The 17,508-nt window shown below is 37.6% G+C and overlaps 1 protein-coding gene across 1 annotated transcript in view; it reads right to left on the bottom strand.

Moving 5' to 3' along the window:
* The window catches only part of ZNF521 (zinc finger protein 521), a 237,542-nt gene extending 224,983 nt beyond the window's left edge, over positions 1 to 12,559 (bottom strand). Inside the window, exon 1 of the mRNA XM_077778165.1 lies at positions 12,426 to 12,559. The gene's annotated coding sequence lies outside the window, so the exon portion shown is untranslated. The remainder of the gene's footprint in view (positions 1 to 12,425) is intronic.
* Between the last annotated feature and the right edge of the window lie 4,949 nt (positions 12,560 to 17,508).

Here is a 17,508-nt window from a genome sequence, read left to right on the forward strand (position 1 = left end):
AAGGGGAGGAAATTAAATTATAGGGAGAATTTTTCAGAAGAATAGGAGGAGCAAAAGAACGATTCTACTACTCGCTCTGGATAAAATTTCAAATCTCTCCTTTTGAATGCATGATAATAGGGGCGCCTGGGTGGCTCAGTCGGTTAAGCGTTCAACTTCGGCTCAGATCATGATCTCGCGGTTCGTGAGGACGAGGTCCGCGTAGGGATCTGTGCTGACAGCTCAGAGCCTGAAGCCTGCTTCAGATTCTATGTCTCCTCTCTCTGCCCCTCCCCTTTCACGCTCTCTCTGTCTCTCAAAAATAAACATTAAAAAATTTTAATTAGTGCGGGGCGCCTGGGTGGCTTGGTTAAGCGTCCGACTTTCGCTTAGGTCATGATCTCGCGGTTCGTGAGGACGAGGTCCGCGTAGGGATCTGTGCTGACAGCTCAGAGCCTGAAGCCTGCTTCAGATTCTATGTCTCCTCTCTCTGCCCCTCCCCTTTCACGCTCTCTCTGTCTCTCAAAAATAAACATTAAAAAATTTTAATTAATGCATAATGTGTAATATTTAATATAAAATATTAAACCAGATCATGGAGTCACAGAACACTGCTTTCTGATAACCATATGAAAAACGTGAAAAGCAAATACTTTGCATAGAAAATAAAATTACATATGGGAAATAATAAGTCCATGACAGATTAGACAGATTCCTTTTCAAAAAGATTACAAAAGCATTCTCAACTGTCAACTGATAATTTAATTATGATGGAGGATTTTTTTTATAAATTAAACTATACAAGTTAAGCTGAAAGTCAACCTCACTAATAAAAATATACACCTTAAATAATTCATCAGTTAAATGGAAAAAAATGTTTTCTTGATACAACAACAAAAAAAATACATCTTAGTGTTTGAATGTATAACAGTGTTTTTCTAAAAGGATATGTCTTTTAAGTCATTCTAACAATGATAACTTTTTCTATATAAAGTCTATTTTGTAAGAATGATAGAGATAGGTAAATTGGTAGCTGCTTTTATTGTCTCTGTTTGTAATGAGCTCCTGGTGTACAGAAAATCTGAATATTTACCCTCTGTTCCAGTATGTCCCACATCAGAAAACCAAGAGCTCTGGGGTCATTAAAATGGGCACAACTCCAAGAAAAGCCACATAAGATAGACCAGCCTTCATTATGTAGATATTGATATGAAAATGGACATTTCTCAGGACTAATTAGAATTTTTACTTGGAAAACAGTTCAGTGTGCATGCCTACTGTATGCATCTTAATAGTAATTACTCATTTAGAGATTAAAGTTAATGAAGCTCATTACCCCAATCATTCTTGTCCACATTTTTATTTAGTCACCAGGGGGAGCTAATACTGCTCTGTGGGTAGGTAGAGGTAAAGAATTAGATTTTTTTAAAGAAGGAAAAATTAAATTGATGCGGTCATTAAATACAATTCAAACGAGGTCCACAGTGTCCATAAGACAAATCTATCATGCAAGCATGTGTGCAAATTAAAAAAATGACATATATATTATTTTGTTGTTGTTAAACAAAGAAGTTAGAAAAATCTAAAAGCCATCAATTAGTAGAATCTTGCTGTGCCTAATAGAGAACATATATAAAACTAGTCATTTATGGATGTCCTCGGTCCCATGAGGGTCTCACGCCATCCAGATTTTGCACATCTGTCCATTTGTTGCACTGATCTTATTGTTTTTCTTGGTTTGAAGCACTACTATGCTTCTATAGTCTAACTTAAGCTAATCATTTGCTCAAAAAATCCCATATAATTACATTATAATCAGTATTGAAACAAATGTTTCTTTATCCTTTGGCTTCAAATATTTCCTTGTGCTCCAAATATATTTTTTAAGCACTTTTAATGTGTGTTCAAAGGGTTCTACCCAATAATCTACTTAAATTCATTCTACAATTCACCCAGGAGACACAATCCCTTTAAACTTTGAGAAGCTCCAGTTGGAACAAAGAGGGGAAAAGGGTTCAGAGTTTGTGGAATAATCACCTCTAATCGATCAATTTCCCCTGAAGGTAAAGCTGAAAGAAAGAAGGAGTGAAGAGTTCCAGTCCAATTCCTTGAAGTTTAAAGGAACTAAGCCCTGAGGCACAGTGTAGAATGATTCCTGCCTTCCCCTCCCAAGGCCTATTAAGAGGTCATAGATCTCCGTGACATGGCGACCATTCCCCAAAGACAAGATCCCCAGCCAAAGTAGCACAAAGAGAAAGAATGGGGAAACAGTCTACTTTTAATACTTCTTTAGCAACTCACTACCCTTTAAAGGAAGTAGATACTGGTCACAAGCATCCTAAGTAATGTAAAAAAAAAAAAAAATCAAGTCCAATCATGCAAAATGTAAAACTCCAATATCTTAAGTTGTATTGTGTTAAATTTCACATCTAAGAATGGGTTACACGTGGCACACTCCTTGTGTGCTCACAACTGTATCCAAATTGCCACGCATTGCCCTGCTTGTAAGACAGGCTGAATGGCTGCATAGGGCCTAGGAAATAGTTGATCTCTTTTAATTCATCTTCCCCACAAAAGAGGCCCCACTGTTTCCACATCCCAAGTACAGCCCTTCATTTATAATTTTTACACTTCTCCACAGGGACAAACTGACAGCTTTAATTACCATCAATGACCATCAAGGACGCAATGGAGATTCTTGAAGGTACTCTCCCATGGACTGTGTTCTTGACATTTTATTTACAATTTTTGGCAAATAAATCCTGAAACCACAGAATCAGATGATTATATATTCATTATCAATTATACAACTAAGGCAAAACCACTTATCTAAAACGGTTGTGGTTTCACAAGGCATCGAGAGGTAACAATTTTTTCCACACAGACAAATAACGCTAATTTTTTTCTTGGATTATAGTCATTTCAAAATGCTAATTTCAAAAACCTCAAATTAATCAAGGCGCAGGTAATTTGCAAATATAGCTAATACATGACATCCTCCACTTAGGTTCTACTGGTAGAAAATAAAGTGAATGCACCCATTTATTTTCTGTTTCTAGGAGTTTCATCCTTCAGGAACTCTCCCCTCATAATCAGTAGTTTTCTTGTGATTTACAACTTATTAAGGCAGGCTGAGAATAAAAACACCAATTTTAAAAGGCATATCAAAAATACATAGAAATATTTCCTAATGGCCCCCGTCAACATTCCTACTACTTAATTTTAATAAATTAATACACATAATAGCTCATTCACAATAGGAAAACATAACTCATTGGTACAGTTCTTTTATAAATCCTAATTACAATGCACCAAAGCATTCAAAGAGCATTGAGAAGATAATGGACCAAAAATGACTATTTTTACACCGATGTTTTGATGAAGGATTTCACAAGCAAATATATCCAGAAGAGAATGCTAGACTAGGTACTAATATCAAAACTTCTAGGTGGCATTAACAAAGCTTTCATAGCAGGTAACAGCTTACCTGACTCTCTCTCCAAAACCAGAAAAAGAAGCTCATTCAGCCAACAGCTCAGAGGTGGGAACCAATTAGGGAGGATTGCTTTTTCTCTGGTAAATGTATAGAACTTGGTCATGGCCCTGCCGGACTATGAAAACAACACGCTCAGCCCCATCACTTCATCTGAAACTGAGAGGAGCAGAGACTGGCGAGCTGTTTTTCCCATGATGCACTACATGGTAGTTGAGAACAGCAGTCTCTGAAATCGAGGGTACAAATCCTAGTACAGAGCAGATACTCTGACTATTTAGAAACCAGTCAGAACAGACATTAGCCATAAATAGCCATCCAGAAACAAAGCAGAGCTTCCAGAGAGCAGGAAGATAAATAGTATCCCCATCAGCCTGGGTGCCCTTGCTTTTCCAGGACACCTTCCCACACCTCAAAATAATGCAGTCTTTCATGTCCAGTAAAACAGACTCACAGGTCATCTTTAATGTCAACTGATATAATTCACACAAAATCTTCAAATTTTGACAAGTGATTTTTAAAGTTTTGTACAAGGAAAACTGCAGTATACTGACAGCCGCGAGCACAAGTCATCAGCAAGAAAATGGCCAATGTGGCCCTTCCACTCAGAGTAAAAGCTCTTTGTCAGCCACTGTGTCAAGGAGGAAAACAATTTAATCAGAACTGACCAAAGTCTGGCAAAACAAAATTGAGATTATCAGGCAAGTTATTTGAAATGGGGGCTTACGTCCACCATTGCTAATGACGAACCTCACTGAGAAATGTAAGAACACACCTTCTCTCTTTGGTATTTCTGTGAGAGAGGTTTTTCCATTCTCATGGCCATTTGAAATGAATCGTTAAAATAAGTGAATCTAGACCAGGCCTATAAAACAACATAAATTTATTTTAAATACCTGTGTATTTCATCTGTACTTTATTTTCAATTTCTACTTTTGTGAATGTTGTACCATACGTGCATCTGCAAAATGTACTGATAAATATGTTCGATAAAGAGGCATACTAACTTTTTTCTTATTAAAATGTTTGGAAACAATTAGTCGAAAAATTAAAAAATATGTGGAGAAAGAGCTGGGAATGGAATCGATGGAGGCCATCAAACTCCATTTGTGGGGGCTTACAGGATTTGGAAAAAGTAGGCTAAAAGCGACAAAAAAATATTTTAAGTACGTTAACAAGGAATTGATCAAAATGGAGAGAAATAAAAAAACTAAAACATACAATGCCTTAAGGCTAATTATATAGAAATAAATAACTAATATGTAAATGATTAATAACAAACTATGACTAATGAATCCATATAGAAATTAATACAGAAATATGCAAATGAAAGCTATATGCCTTAAACTCACTAAACTATAAAACTAAACTAAAAAGTTAAATATGATATAAACTAAAAAGTTAAAATATCACGCTTATTTCATGTAATTTATTACAACTAATGCTTTAAAAAGGAAAACCGAAAAAAAGCTTCTAAAAACAGTTTTGATATGCTTCTATGAAAATAATGCATAATTCCATAAAATACCCGGTTTCCTTATTCCCTGTGCCAACAGAACTAGCTGTTAGAGTACTTGATTTTGGGGTGGAACCAGCCAGTCTGTAATTTGCCTCAACCTAACACATGTACAATCACTTTTACATTTAAAAAAAAAAAAAAAACGTGTCGGGAAAAAAACATGTCGAAAAGTCTTTAGCTCACAAAACCTACTGAAGTTTCCAAGACGTCTCATAACTTTTCAAATCAAATGAAGTGAACATGTTATTTTATCTGATGCACAGCACTCAGTTCAGTTCCTTTTCCCCAAATGAGAGTCTGTAAAAATATTTGCAAAGGAGCCACATATAAGGCGAGGGTGTTATCAATCTGTAAAAATATTTGCAAAGGAGCCACATATAAGGCAAGGGTGTTATCAATCTGGTCTACACGCATGTTACCCCAAAGTGCGACGGTCGTGCTCTCACACTTCTCTCTAGTCACCATCTTACCGATTGTATGGTGTGCCAGCCGATTAAGAACTAATACAATGCTCTTTAGTTTTTCTGCATTTACACCCAGGCAATTCACATTAATGATGTGAAAGAACACTTAACAGACAACTCAAATTTGCAAATTAGCAGGAAAGAAGAGACAAAATGACTCAGAACAACAAGCATACAGCATTACCAAATGCACTTTACACATTTATCCTGTTAAGTGTAGCTTAGTTTTGATGATTTACAATGCTAGTTCGTACTCAGTTTCGTAAGCATAATAAAGTCTCCGTAATCTCAGCCTTCCCCATAGCACCCCGCTATTAAATCTTTGTTGAGAAGTGTGATGAGACCCCTCTGGCTTCCAGCCTTCCCCACCCCCTGAGGGAATTGGCAAGAAATGATAGGTTTTGTGGATTAGTAAAATGAGAGGTTCTCTGTGCTTTTCCTTCTTTAAATATATATTTTGATAATCTGTCTTCTGCATCAGAATCCCAACAGCATTAGACTGTTGATTTCCCTCCCTTCTCAGCCTCCAGGAAAAAAAAAGAGCAAGACTGGGGCAAGACAGGTGGTTTCCATCTACCACGACAATTGAAAAGTGGGATTTATTTTTTTTCTTTCCCCGCTCCCCCTTATTCCTTCAAGCGGGGATGATACATAACTTACCACATGTTGGATTGCAGACTAGAAGAAAACTGCACCGTGATACAAAAAAGAAAGCTCACCTTCACGAGGGCCACCTTGTGCCTACCTATCCTTAAGGGACTGTTTTGTTTTCTAGATCAGGACTCTTGTTCAGAATAGTGCCCACATTCCATCACCCCTCAGTGATGAACTCCACGAATTATAAGTATGATCCCTTAGATCTCTAGGTCCCCAGATGGATCTACTGGCTGTGAATTCAGTCCAGGTTACTAATATCTACCCACAAACTGATCTGGGGCATACTTAATCCACACGATGATGTTCAAATCTGGGTCCAGAATTGGTCATCTTGCTCATCTGTGAACTTCATCTTCTAAGGCTCAGTCAAATCTGGGGTCTAGTCTGGGCTTACTTGGCAAAACTATACCAGGATTTCAAGACATTTAATACAGAGTGAATCAGTATCCATCTAGGCAGACTCCCCAAGGAATGTGTCTCACTCTTGGGGATGAAAGTCACCAAAGGACTCAAGTTACCAAGAAACCCTCAGTTACAGGATAGAATGAATCTGAAAGTAGTGTTATCTACCAGTTCTCTGACACTGGAACGGTTACCCTTAGTCACTCCCATAGGCGTCAAACCACAGAATAACTCAGCCTTCCATTATCTTACAAATCAACAAGTTTTAAGATTTCTTCATCTCCTAATTCTCCTCTACAGTTAACCCTCCAGAACACTACCCTATCTTCATGTAAATTGTTTACCAAACAGTCTAGCCAGAGAGGCCCAAACATGTAAGTAAAGACTTCAGGGTTAATAGAAAGGAAGCTGTAAGAAGCAAGGGGAAAAGGAGAGAAAACAGTGAGAAACTATAAACCAAAGACAAAGGAAAGCAGAGAAATATGGACAACAACAACAACAAAAAAAGTGAAGAGTCTTTAGGAAAGGACAGGAATCAGAGGGAATGCGCAAGGATACAAATGGGGCTAGATGAAGTTAAATGATAGAGTAAAAAAGAACAATGAAAGAGTCAACTAAGAGGGGGAAAAGAAAACTAGAAATACCCTCCTTTGCTAACATAACACTTTGTCCATGGGGGTCGGGTGAGGAAAACACCAGAAAAAGAGTTAACTGAAGCAGCAGGAAACAGGAATCAGAAAAGCTGAACTTCCCAACTTACATTAAAATGATTTAATCAAAGAAGACGGTAGAAGTATCATATTACTTTTTTTAATTAAAATACTTCCAAGGATCTTTAATCTTTTTCAGATTAGTCTGAAGGGTACCCTTAGCCAACTCAAGTGTCAACTTCAACACCTTTAACAAATGTGAATAATTCCTGATTTTGTCCCCCCCCCCTTTTCTCTCTGATCCTCCACTTTTGCTTTTCCTCATCAATCCTCCACCCTCCCAGAGAAATCATCCTGAACAGCAAACAGGACCAAGGCTGGGCAGACCTACCCTTCCTGAAATGTGCTTCATTGTCACAAATAAGCTTCTGTTTTCCCACCTTTGATTAAGATGTTGTGGTATGTAAGCACAGATGAGCTCCCCTACTTTTACCAGGTTTAAGATAAAAATAAACCAAGTATTTTATTAGAGTGAGGAGTTTCTCTTATTTTTGAAAAAAAACAATATTTGACCCATAAGTAACTCCACCATACCATGTGCTGAAAATCCAGCATTTTCTGCACTGATATTAAAGTTGTATAATATATAAAGGAATATATATTGTATAATATAGGAAGTTGTATAGGAATAACAGTTTTTGCTTCTGTTCTATTTCATAAAGCTGAACATAGGGATAACCACATGGCAGAAACTCAATAAGAGGTAAACACTAAACAGAATTTAGGGTTTGCTTAACAACCTGCTCTTACCTAAGGTAAGATTTCTTGCTGGCAGAAATATATACTAGCCATGTCAGTCAAGTCACTATGTCTTTACTTTAACAGTAGTGATGATTCTACATGAGTAAAGCTTCTTCTAAATCACCAGCTATTCCACTGAAAACATTATCATACTAATTGTCTGCATTTAATGGAACTTTCCAAAAATGATGCATTCTAAGAGATAAAACATGCATTAAATGAAGTCAATTAAATGTATATGAGCTACAAAATGCAAATAAATCCACAAAGAATACCAATCCACACCCAATAGCATGCTAAAATTAAAAAGACTGACAACACAAATGTTAGCAAGAAAGTATAACTGGAACTCTCAGCCATTGCTGGCAAGAGCGTAAAATGGTGCAACCACTCTGGGAAAAGGTTCAGAAGTTTTTTACGCAGTTTAACATATCCCACCAACCCTCTCCCATGACTCAGCAATTCTACTACGACTTATTAAATCAAGAGAAATAAAACATATGCCCACAGAAAGACCTACATAGGAAGGTTCACAACACCTTTATTCATAAAAACCAAAACCTAAAATATAACCAAAATGTCTACCAATGGGAGAATGGAAATGATGATATTTTCATCTTACGGAATACTAGTCAGCAAGAAAAAAGAACACATTATTCATATATACAACATGAATGAATCTCACAGACAATATATGGAACAACAGAAGCTGGACTCAAGGGGCCCGACTGGTTAGTCAGCTAAATGTTTGACTTCAGCTCAAGTCATGATCTCATGGTTCACGGGTTCGAGACCCAGGTCAAGCTCTGTGCTGACAGCTCAGAGCCTGGAGCCCGCTTCAGATTCTGTGTCTCACTCTTTCTCTGTCCCTCCTCTGCTCGTTCTCTCTCTCTCTCTCTCTCTCTCTCTCAAAAATAAACGTTAAAAGAAAAAGAAGCTAAACTCAAAAAGGTGTGCAATTTCACTTATAAGAAGTCTTAGAACAGGCAAAACTAAACTATGGCTAAAAAACTGAAAGGCTAATTACTTCTGGTGGAGCATTACTGCTCAGAAAGGGGTACAAGAGGAATTTCTAGGATGTATGGAGTTATTTCAGAGGGATGTGGGTCACATGAATATATATATTTTGTCAAAATTCATCAAAGTGTACACATGATTTATAAATTTCACTGTATGTAATATAAATTATATATGTAATGTAACATATATGTTACATTAAAATTATAGGATTAATAATAATAAAAAACTGTGAAACTCTAGTTAGTCGATCTGCTTCTCATGATGATATGAGTAAGCAACTTTGAAATGGCTTCATGTGTATACCGGATTCAAACAAATGAGTAAGTATATTGAGGGTGATGAAGCTAGGTTTCTTACTGCTAACGAATGTAGTAATAAATATGGAAAGGAAAAAGACTGGGCAGAACCTGAAGTGTTAGACTGAATTAGCGGCATCAATATGAACACATGGTTCTTATGTGTATGTTAAATTTGCATATACGCTTCCTGATTCTGTCTGCTGGAAAGCTCTATAACCCATGATATACCTATAGCAATGAGCACACCTAGTGCCATATCTTGCTTTCTAATTACCTTTCTTCTTAAAGGAATGAGGGCTCCTTCATAAAAAAGGCTGATTGTGGAATGGCACACACAATAATGATATGAATAAGATAATGATATGAATAAGAATATGATAAGTCTGGGGCATCTGTCTGCAGCAGAAACTAAGTCTTCAAATAATGATAAAGGCATATGAAGCCAACACAAGATCCAGTGTGAAGGGATTCCCATTGGCTAAATCTCAGGCAATCTGAGCATCACAATAATGACAGAAATGAATTATGGCCACTGAATAAAATAAAAATCCAAAGCCCATAGTGATATGAATTCACAAATGAGTGAATGAATAAGAAAGGACATCGTGGCAGAAGGCTAATTAATAACCACAAAAATTATAGAGTTGAAATGGATGTTTTGTGAGGATGAGGATATTTATATGGTGTCAAAGCATCTCCCCACAAGTTACTTATTACTTACAAAGGGAAAATAGTAACTTTACACTGGAGTTACTTATTTAAGGACAACACATTAAATAAGCATTCAATGTTAACATCATCAACATCAGGACAAACCAGCATCACACGCTTGCACACTTAATGCACTGAGAAGAGCTCAACACCATGTGGGCAGTGTTCCTATCACAGAATTCTAGAAGTTGAATTTAATCATAAGGAAACATCACACAAACCCTAACACAGGTGGGCATTCTATAAAGTAGCCGACAGATACTCTTCAAAAATGTCATGGTCAAGAAAGACCAAAAAAGTCTGAGAGATCATTCCAGGTGAAAGGAAACAAAAAAGACATGACAAATAAATGTTGTGCATGATCCTAAATCCTAAACAAGAAAAAAGAGTTATAAAGGACATTATTGAAACAACTATTCAAATTTAAATTTTCATCACAGATTAGATAATAGTGTTCCATGGTATTCAAATATTAACTTTCCTGATTTTGATAAGTATGCTGTGGCCATCTTAGAGAATATTTGTTCTCAGGAAATACGTAAGTTATATTTAGATGGGTGTGATGTCACCAATCCTCTCTCAAATGATTAAGAAAAAAATCAATGAAAGAGAAAGATAATAACAAAGTAAATGGGGTAGAATGTAACTTATCACTGAATCAGTGAATCGGGTAAATAATGCATGGGCATTCTATGCATTATTTTTGTAATTTTCCATTAGTTTGGAACTGTAACAAAATCAAAGTTACCAAAAATCCTAAAAACCTCAAAAAATTATGTGTATGGCCAATGTTTATAAGTGCGACATCAATGCCCAAACTTAAGACCCAATAAAGAGTACAGGGTTTTCTGAAAGAAATAAGATTCTATGGCCTAAACTTATTTACTATAGTTCCTTCTTGAAAAGCCACAGTGCACTTTAATAAAGAAGCCTATTTAATTGGATTTAATCCAACATTTCCACAAAAATCTGTTCAGAAAACCTGGCTAAAATGGAACACCTTTTAAAATTTTACCAAAAATATCAATATTGTATGGAAAACAGTTGGAGAATCACTTGTTTAAATAAATACATTTCCCACCCATGGTTAACTGAAGAAAGATTTGTGCTGGGAAACTAAGAGAGAGAGAGAGAGAGTTACAAACACATACAGAGCCATAGAATGTCAGCTTCCAATAGCAAGAGAAAAATGACATGAATCTAAAACAAAAACACCTGCCTAAAATGTCCCACTCAGGCTGATATAGTCCGTTCTTGTAGAATATGTTTTTAAAGAGGAGAAATCTGACAAACTGAGTTTTAGTTGTATTCAACAATCAAATTGAACACATCATGCTTCCTGTCACTTTAAATTGGATTTTTCCTATCGACTGCATCGCAGAACAGTGTCCACACCTTAGTGGGAACGCACTGTGGGCCAGGCACTGTCCCAGACTCAGAGAATGCGGTGACAAAGACGACACAGTTCCTGCCATCCATGCGTTCGCAGTCTCCAGAGGGACAGGGAGATGTGAACACATGCAGTAGGAACTGTGAGATGCAGGAACAGGCAAAGGACTTCATGCGAACACAAAAAAAGGCACTCAACTCAGGCAGAGAGGCATCAAGGAAAGTTCCCTTGAGGAAGTGGTATTTAAACCAAAATAAATTAATCCATGCTTAGTTTCTTTGAAAACATATTCAAAGGGTTCTTCTTTTTTTTAACTTTATTTTAATAATCATGTTAGATTCTGGACCTGCATGGCACCACTATAGTTAGTAGAAAAAAAAAAAAGAAATGTACCTGTTAGCTATTAAAATCTAGGTACAATTCGGGGCCCCTAGGTGGCTCAGTCAGTTGAGCATCTGACTTCGGCTCAAGTCATGTCATAGCTTATAAATTCGAGCCCCGCGTTGAGCTCTGTGCTGACAGCTCAGTGTCTGGAGCCTGCTTCAGATTCTGTGTCTCCCTCTCTCTCTGCCCCTCCCCAGCATGTGTGCTCTCTCCCTCTCTCTCTCAAAAATAAATAAGCATTTTTTTAAAAATCTATGTACAGGGGCACCTGGGTGGCTGAGCATCCGACTTCGGCTGTGTCTCCCTCTCTCTCTCTCTGCCCCTCCCCTGCTGCATTCTGTCTCTCTCTGTCTCTCCAAAATAACTAAACGTTAAAAAAATTTTTTAGGGGCGCCTGGGTGGCTTAGTCGGTTAAGCGTNAAATAAAAACTAAATTAAATTAAATTAAAAATCTAGGTACAATTCATAATCTAAGGACTGTGACACTGAGTTTGCCATAAACCACCATCTTAGAATTCTTTCTAAAGCACTTCTAGACTTCCCTACATGTTCAAGTATGGGAGGAAAACTATTGGAAGAGGGAAAAAAAACAGTACGCCTGAAACAATCAAAAACAGAATGGTGTGCAAAGACAAGAAGTGATAAGTATTGTTTACCTGTCAACTGACATTGATTAATCTTGTGTTCTGTGATATCGCTCAGTGATTCAAACACCTGGAGGCAGCTGTCACAGCTGTGCACAGCTTCGTCTTCCAGCTCCTCTCCGTCTTCCAGCCTTTTCTTACAGTCTACTGCCTCCCCATCTTCAGTCTTGTCTTCAAGTTTACAGTTGGGGTCTAAAAGGAAATCAAGACCGTAAGTATAGGGGTTTAAAGACAGGTTCTTTCAAAGTAATGTTTAATCTTCTCGCTACCAAAAACAGAAACACCCTCTTCCCAGAAGCTGCAAAAGTAGGGCTTTGTGGCACATTTCATTCCAGAAGCCAAAGTGAGCCTTCCCTAAGATGTGTCAGTTCACAGTGACTGAACTTTTCCCTTCCCTCCACCGCGCAGGCCTTTTCTCATCTCTTCCTTCAAATAATTCATTATTCGTCCACCCTTAAGGTGAACTTTGTCATTTTTCATTGCCTTTTCGGGGTTTTTGCTTAAAAGACAGACATAAAGCACTTTTAAAATTAAAGTCTCCAATGCAAAGGAAAAAAACCACTGTGCTTAAGAATGAATTCCCTTTCTGCTAAATATACTGTTTCACGGGAAATTACCAGAATTAGCCAAAAGTCTAGAATAAGTAAGCTAATTACCATAAGCATGAAATTGACCTTTACTTACAAACTGGTCAAAACACACAGTTACCCCATTATTTGTTAGACAGCGATAGCAAAATAAGCCCTACCGCACAGCAAAACATTTTTACCAACACAGATTCAAGTGTAAATGTATCAGCATGTCTCTCGTTTTCAAACAAGCAATCATCAAAAAAAAAAAGAAAAAGGTAAGATATACAGAGAGTAATTTTAAGTTATAATGAAGTCAACAACTTAAATTGGCATTATCAATGTCAAAAAGCTAAATAGTGTGAAAACTAAAAATAGTTCCATTCTACCCCTCAGAATGATATATAAACAGCAAAGGGGAATAAGAGAGTAAAAGACGCATACTATTTTTAGTTAGAATGCAATAAATACTTTAAATACATTTTGATTCTAGAGGCTGCCCTTTGGCTCATTTTAGAGAAGTGCTCCCAAGCATCCTGGTGCCATCCCTCCTTTTTACCAGAAGGCCAAGGTGGGGAAGGAAAGAAAAGAGAGAATATGCCCCTTTAGGGGAAATTGGATAATATAATCTGTGACATAATTTATGGGACATTAATTTCTAATAGCAAAAAGTCCTCTGAAGTCAGAAATAAATTATGTCTCAAAATATAGTCAATAAAATGGTGATAAAAGACTTGTATCAAGATACCTAAGAAATATGTAATGCATTATCTGTAGTCAATTCCTTTTTAATATGGGAGGACAAAAATTCGAAATGTTAAAACAAAGAATTCGCAGAATCAAAATTAGCCCCGGATTTCTTAGAAAAGTCAGTAAGTGCCACCACACTACCATCCTGCTGTCTAGAAATGCTCTCCACTGCCTTACGTGTAACACGTTTCCATGATCCCCACTTCTACAATTCAGTAATGTCCCTTTCCTCCTGGCAGTTGTTCTAAAGCCTTTCTTCGCATCGGCAATGAACTTGACTCTGTCACCACCCTTCAAATGATTCACGTGTGCCAAAATCAACTTCCATTGCGACGTATATAATAACCTCTTGGGTTCATGAAAAGAAAAAGCAAAGTTCTCATCTCAAAGAACAAGTATTTTGTTTGTTTGTTTATTCGTTTTTAAAGAACATAGTGTTTAACTGAATCGGTAATTTGGGTTGATTTGCCATCTGGAAAATTATTATCTCCATGCTCTACACAGTGCCCATTTCAATAGACTGGGGTTTGGAGTGCTCATTCCTGGGGGAGTAATCACAGGATCTTTTTTGTGTGTCTTGTGCTCTGCCCAGCACTGCACCGTGTCCAGGTGAGTGCTTAGTAAATATTACTCAGTGATGATTAAAAAAAAAAAAAAAAAGGAGAGGAGTTGGGACGGAGGGGGAGGGAGTACATGAAAAAGTCCTTGACTGGTATTTTTTCTATAAACAGGAACAGATCGGGTACCCCCAAACTGAAAAGGACCTACAGGCCTCCATTTCTCCAAACTGACACTATGATCCCTCACATTTGACTTGACTGCCTTCAAATATTTCTTCGAGAGCTACAGACAGAAGGAATAGGCGGCAGTTCAAAGACCTCCAAACAAATAAAAGTCAGTGGCAAAATCGTGCCAAATTAGAGAGAAATTCAGGAAAATAAATAACTGCCCCAGTGTGGCAAGCTGGTCCCCGCATTACCAAACACTTGTTGGAAGGCAGTATGCACACACTGAATACTCTCCGTTGTTTAGCTGGAGTTTTCCAGTTTCTCATAAAATCGATAGCACTGAGGGAAATGTGGGTGCTAGATCTGAATCTTAATATGATTATTTAAATGCTATGCATCGAGTTTGCAGGCCTGTTTGTTTTTAAATAAGAAGACGCTCTGAATACTTTAAGTAGTACGCAGAGAAAAATGATAAAAACTCGTCTTCCTTATTATTCAAGAATATGGACACCTTACACGAATCCAATATCAAAAATATCAAACAAATAGGAACACATGCATGGTGCTTGAGCTCTTAAAAGCGAAAGAACGACTCCAATCCATGCTTTTGACACTGTGGCTAGTTATTAAAATCAGGGTCATTTTAAGACTAATAAAAAATGTTTTTGCTTCCACTTCTGCATTTACAGATAGAACCCTTCAGGGACTAAAGTCAGTCAAGCTTATTCACTTCTGCCGCAACTTTAGGATGCATGCTCCAGCCAACTGGCGAATTTGTTTTTAGGTCACCACTTAAGAGGGACCCTCTGGGGGGGTGGGTGCGATTATAGCCTATGATGCCTTGGTGTAATGAGTGCTACAATCTCAGTGTCTCTTTCTGTGTGTGTGTGTGTGTGTGTGTGTGTAGATGTTTTCCAGTCTCCACTTTCACGAAGAATTATTTCTCACCCATTCAAAAGATGTTTATTTGTGTTAGGGGGTTCCACTCCTAGTGTCAGTGGATGTTGGAAGATTCTGGAAAGCTTACGTTGTCAACCATTTCTTTCCCACAGGTGGCTACACTTCAATAATTGCACATGGCCTTCGTTATGTAGTTTTTATAAAGTCCTCTGAGATCCGATCATAAAAAATAATTGTATTACTCCTCGAGCCATTCAAATCTCTGCCTTCAACCTAAGGGGTTATAAATACAAGGTCCATGCCCATAAGTACCGCCCTGCTCCCAACACCACTTCAAGAAGGACAACTGTTCTTTCAACTCAATTGTGTTCCCAATTCCCCCAAAGGGCAGTATTTCTAAATATCCACAGACCCCCTTTGCTACGGCTTCAAGCCCCCTCATCACTGCAGACACCACTCTCAATCCTTAGACCTAAAGGATGCCACTCAAACACGTGACATTCATCACTCATGATCTCACTGGCACCACCTATCGGCCGGCTCATCCCTTCAGAATGGTGCTAGGAAGCACTGGATTCATAGTGTTCTAACCTAGATAAAAGACTTAATTTGGGAACAAAGACACAACTATTATTACAGAAATAAAAGGCAGCTCTCTGTTTCCAATTTTGCTAACTTACTTATAAATGGAAATTTAAAAGAAGTATGTTTTTCCCCTTATTATGTTCTCTGGCAGGTGGTGCTTTCCTTCTCATCCTCCTCTTCATGAGGGCTGTTACTGCCGTAACTTGGTTTAATAAAATTTCAACTTTGGGGAAAATGAAAAATGGCACTGGCTTAAAAGTGTTGGAGGCAATAAACCCATGGACTTCAATTAATTTCAAGTGTGGGATCAGTTTAAGGCCAACCGGCAGAAATTCTATTCTGTCCATGTAAAAAGAGGTTTCACCACATTTACTTTTTATAACCTATATAAAAGTCAAGTAAAAGTAATGAATATCTAAAAGCCATCTCAGTGGACTGGCAAAGACTATCTGTATTCTTGAAACTCATCTTACATATTTCTCTCTGTGCAACAAGGATCCCATGCCTGATCAAAGCTAAAATGTCAAACCACTGAGAAAACAGCCCAATTTCCAACCCATTTCACTGCCTAGAAATGGACCTCCTTCCAAGCCACTTTTGCATGGAAAAGCACTGGCAAAAGAAAGAAAAACTAGGAGATCATGTGGTTATAATTATTACCAGGCAAGGAATATTTCTGCAGCTCGGTGGTAAAGTAAAACTCTGTCGCTCCCTGCTCCCACTAGTGTCCATCGCAAAACAACTGCCTCATTAAATCTCTGCAGTAAGATTAATATGCCGTAGCTGCACTACATTTATAACTTGGTACTCTATAAAAAGCACATTTAATGGTAAGAGCCAGAGCCTAGATACAAAGTATTACTATAAAAACTTCTGGCAGCCAGTACACAGTGCAGGCCCTCTGTCCTTCTTGCACGAGATATAAATGAGGCTTTTCCTGGTTAATTCCAAGCACGGAGCTCTACCTTACAAACCAGAGTCGGTTTTTATGACAGTGGCAGACACACAAGATTCTGAAGGATGATGTAAATATGAATGCGAGAAGATTACTTAACAACTAAGATTGGCAAGAGATGAATGAACCCAAAATACTCCACTTATACGCACACGCAAACTTAAAACACGACCATTTCCTAACAGTCTCTTCTCTGGTCATAGCTAGCTTTTCACCAAATTAAACAGCTATGGCATGAATTACTCAATCTTAAATCAACCCACACAGTGCCAGATAGTTCAAGAAATCACCAACTACAAAATGCATACTGCCTTAAAAAAACAAAAACAAAACATAAAGCAAGTCTTCACTTCATTGTGATGATGGTGACCTCCTGGATCTTACATTACCTAAAACTATGAAAAAATAATAAATGTTTGGGGAAAAGTGGGAACTACACTACACTACTAGTGGACTGGTAAAACTGTAACACTTTTGTGACTTGAGAAAGATGCCTGTGTTTTGTTTTTTTTTCCAAGGATTGCGTCTAAAAATAAAAAGAGCATTATAACTCCGGGTCTTATTTTCAGAAACTCTATGACAAATAAGTAAACAAATAATTTATACAA

The sequence above is a fragment of the Crocuta crocuta genome, unplaced genomic scaffold (genome assembly GCF_008692635.1).
Source record: "Crocuta crocuta isolate KB4526 unplaced genomic scaffold, BGI_CrCroc_1.0 scaffold26, whole genome shotgun sequence".
Classification (NCBI taxonomy): Eukaryota; Metazoa; Chordata; class Mammalia; order Carnivora; family Hyaenidae; genus Crocuta; species Crocuta crocuta.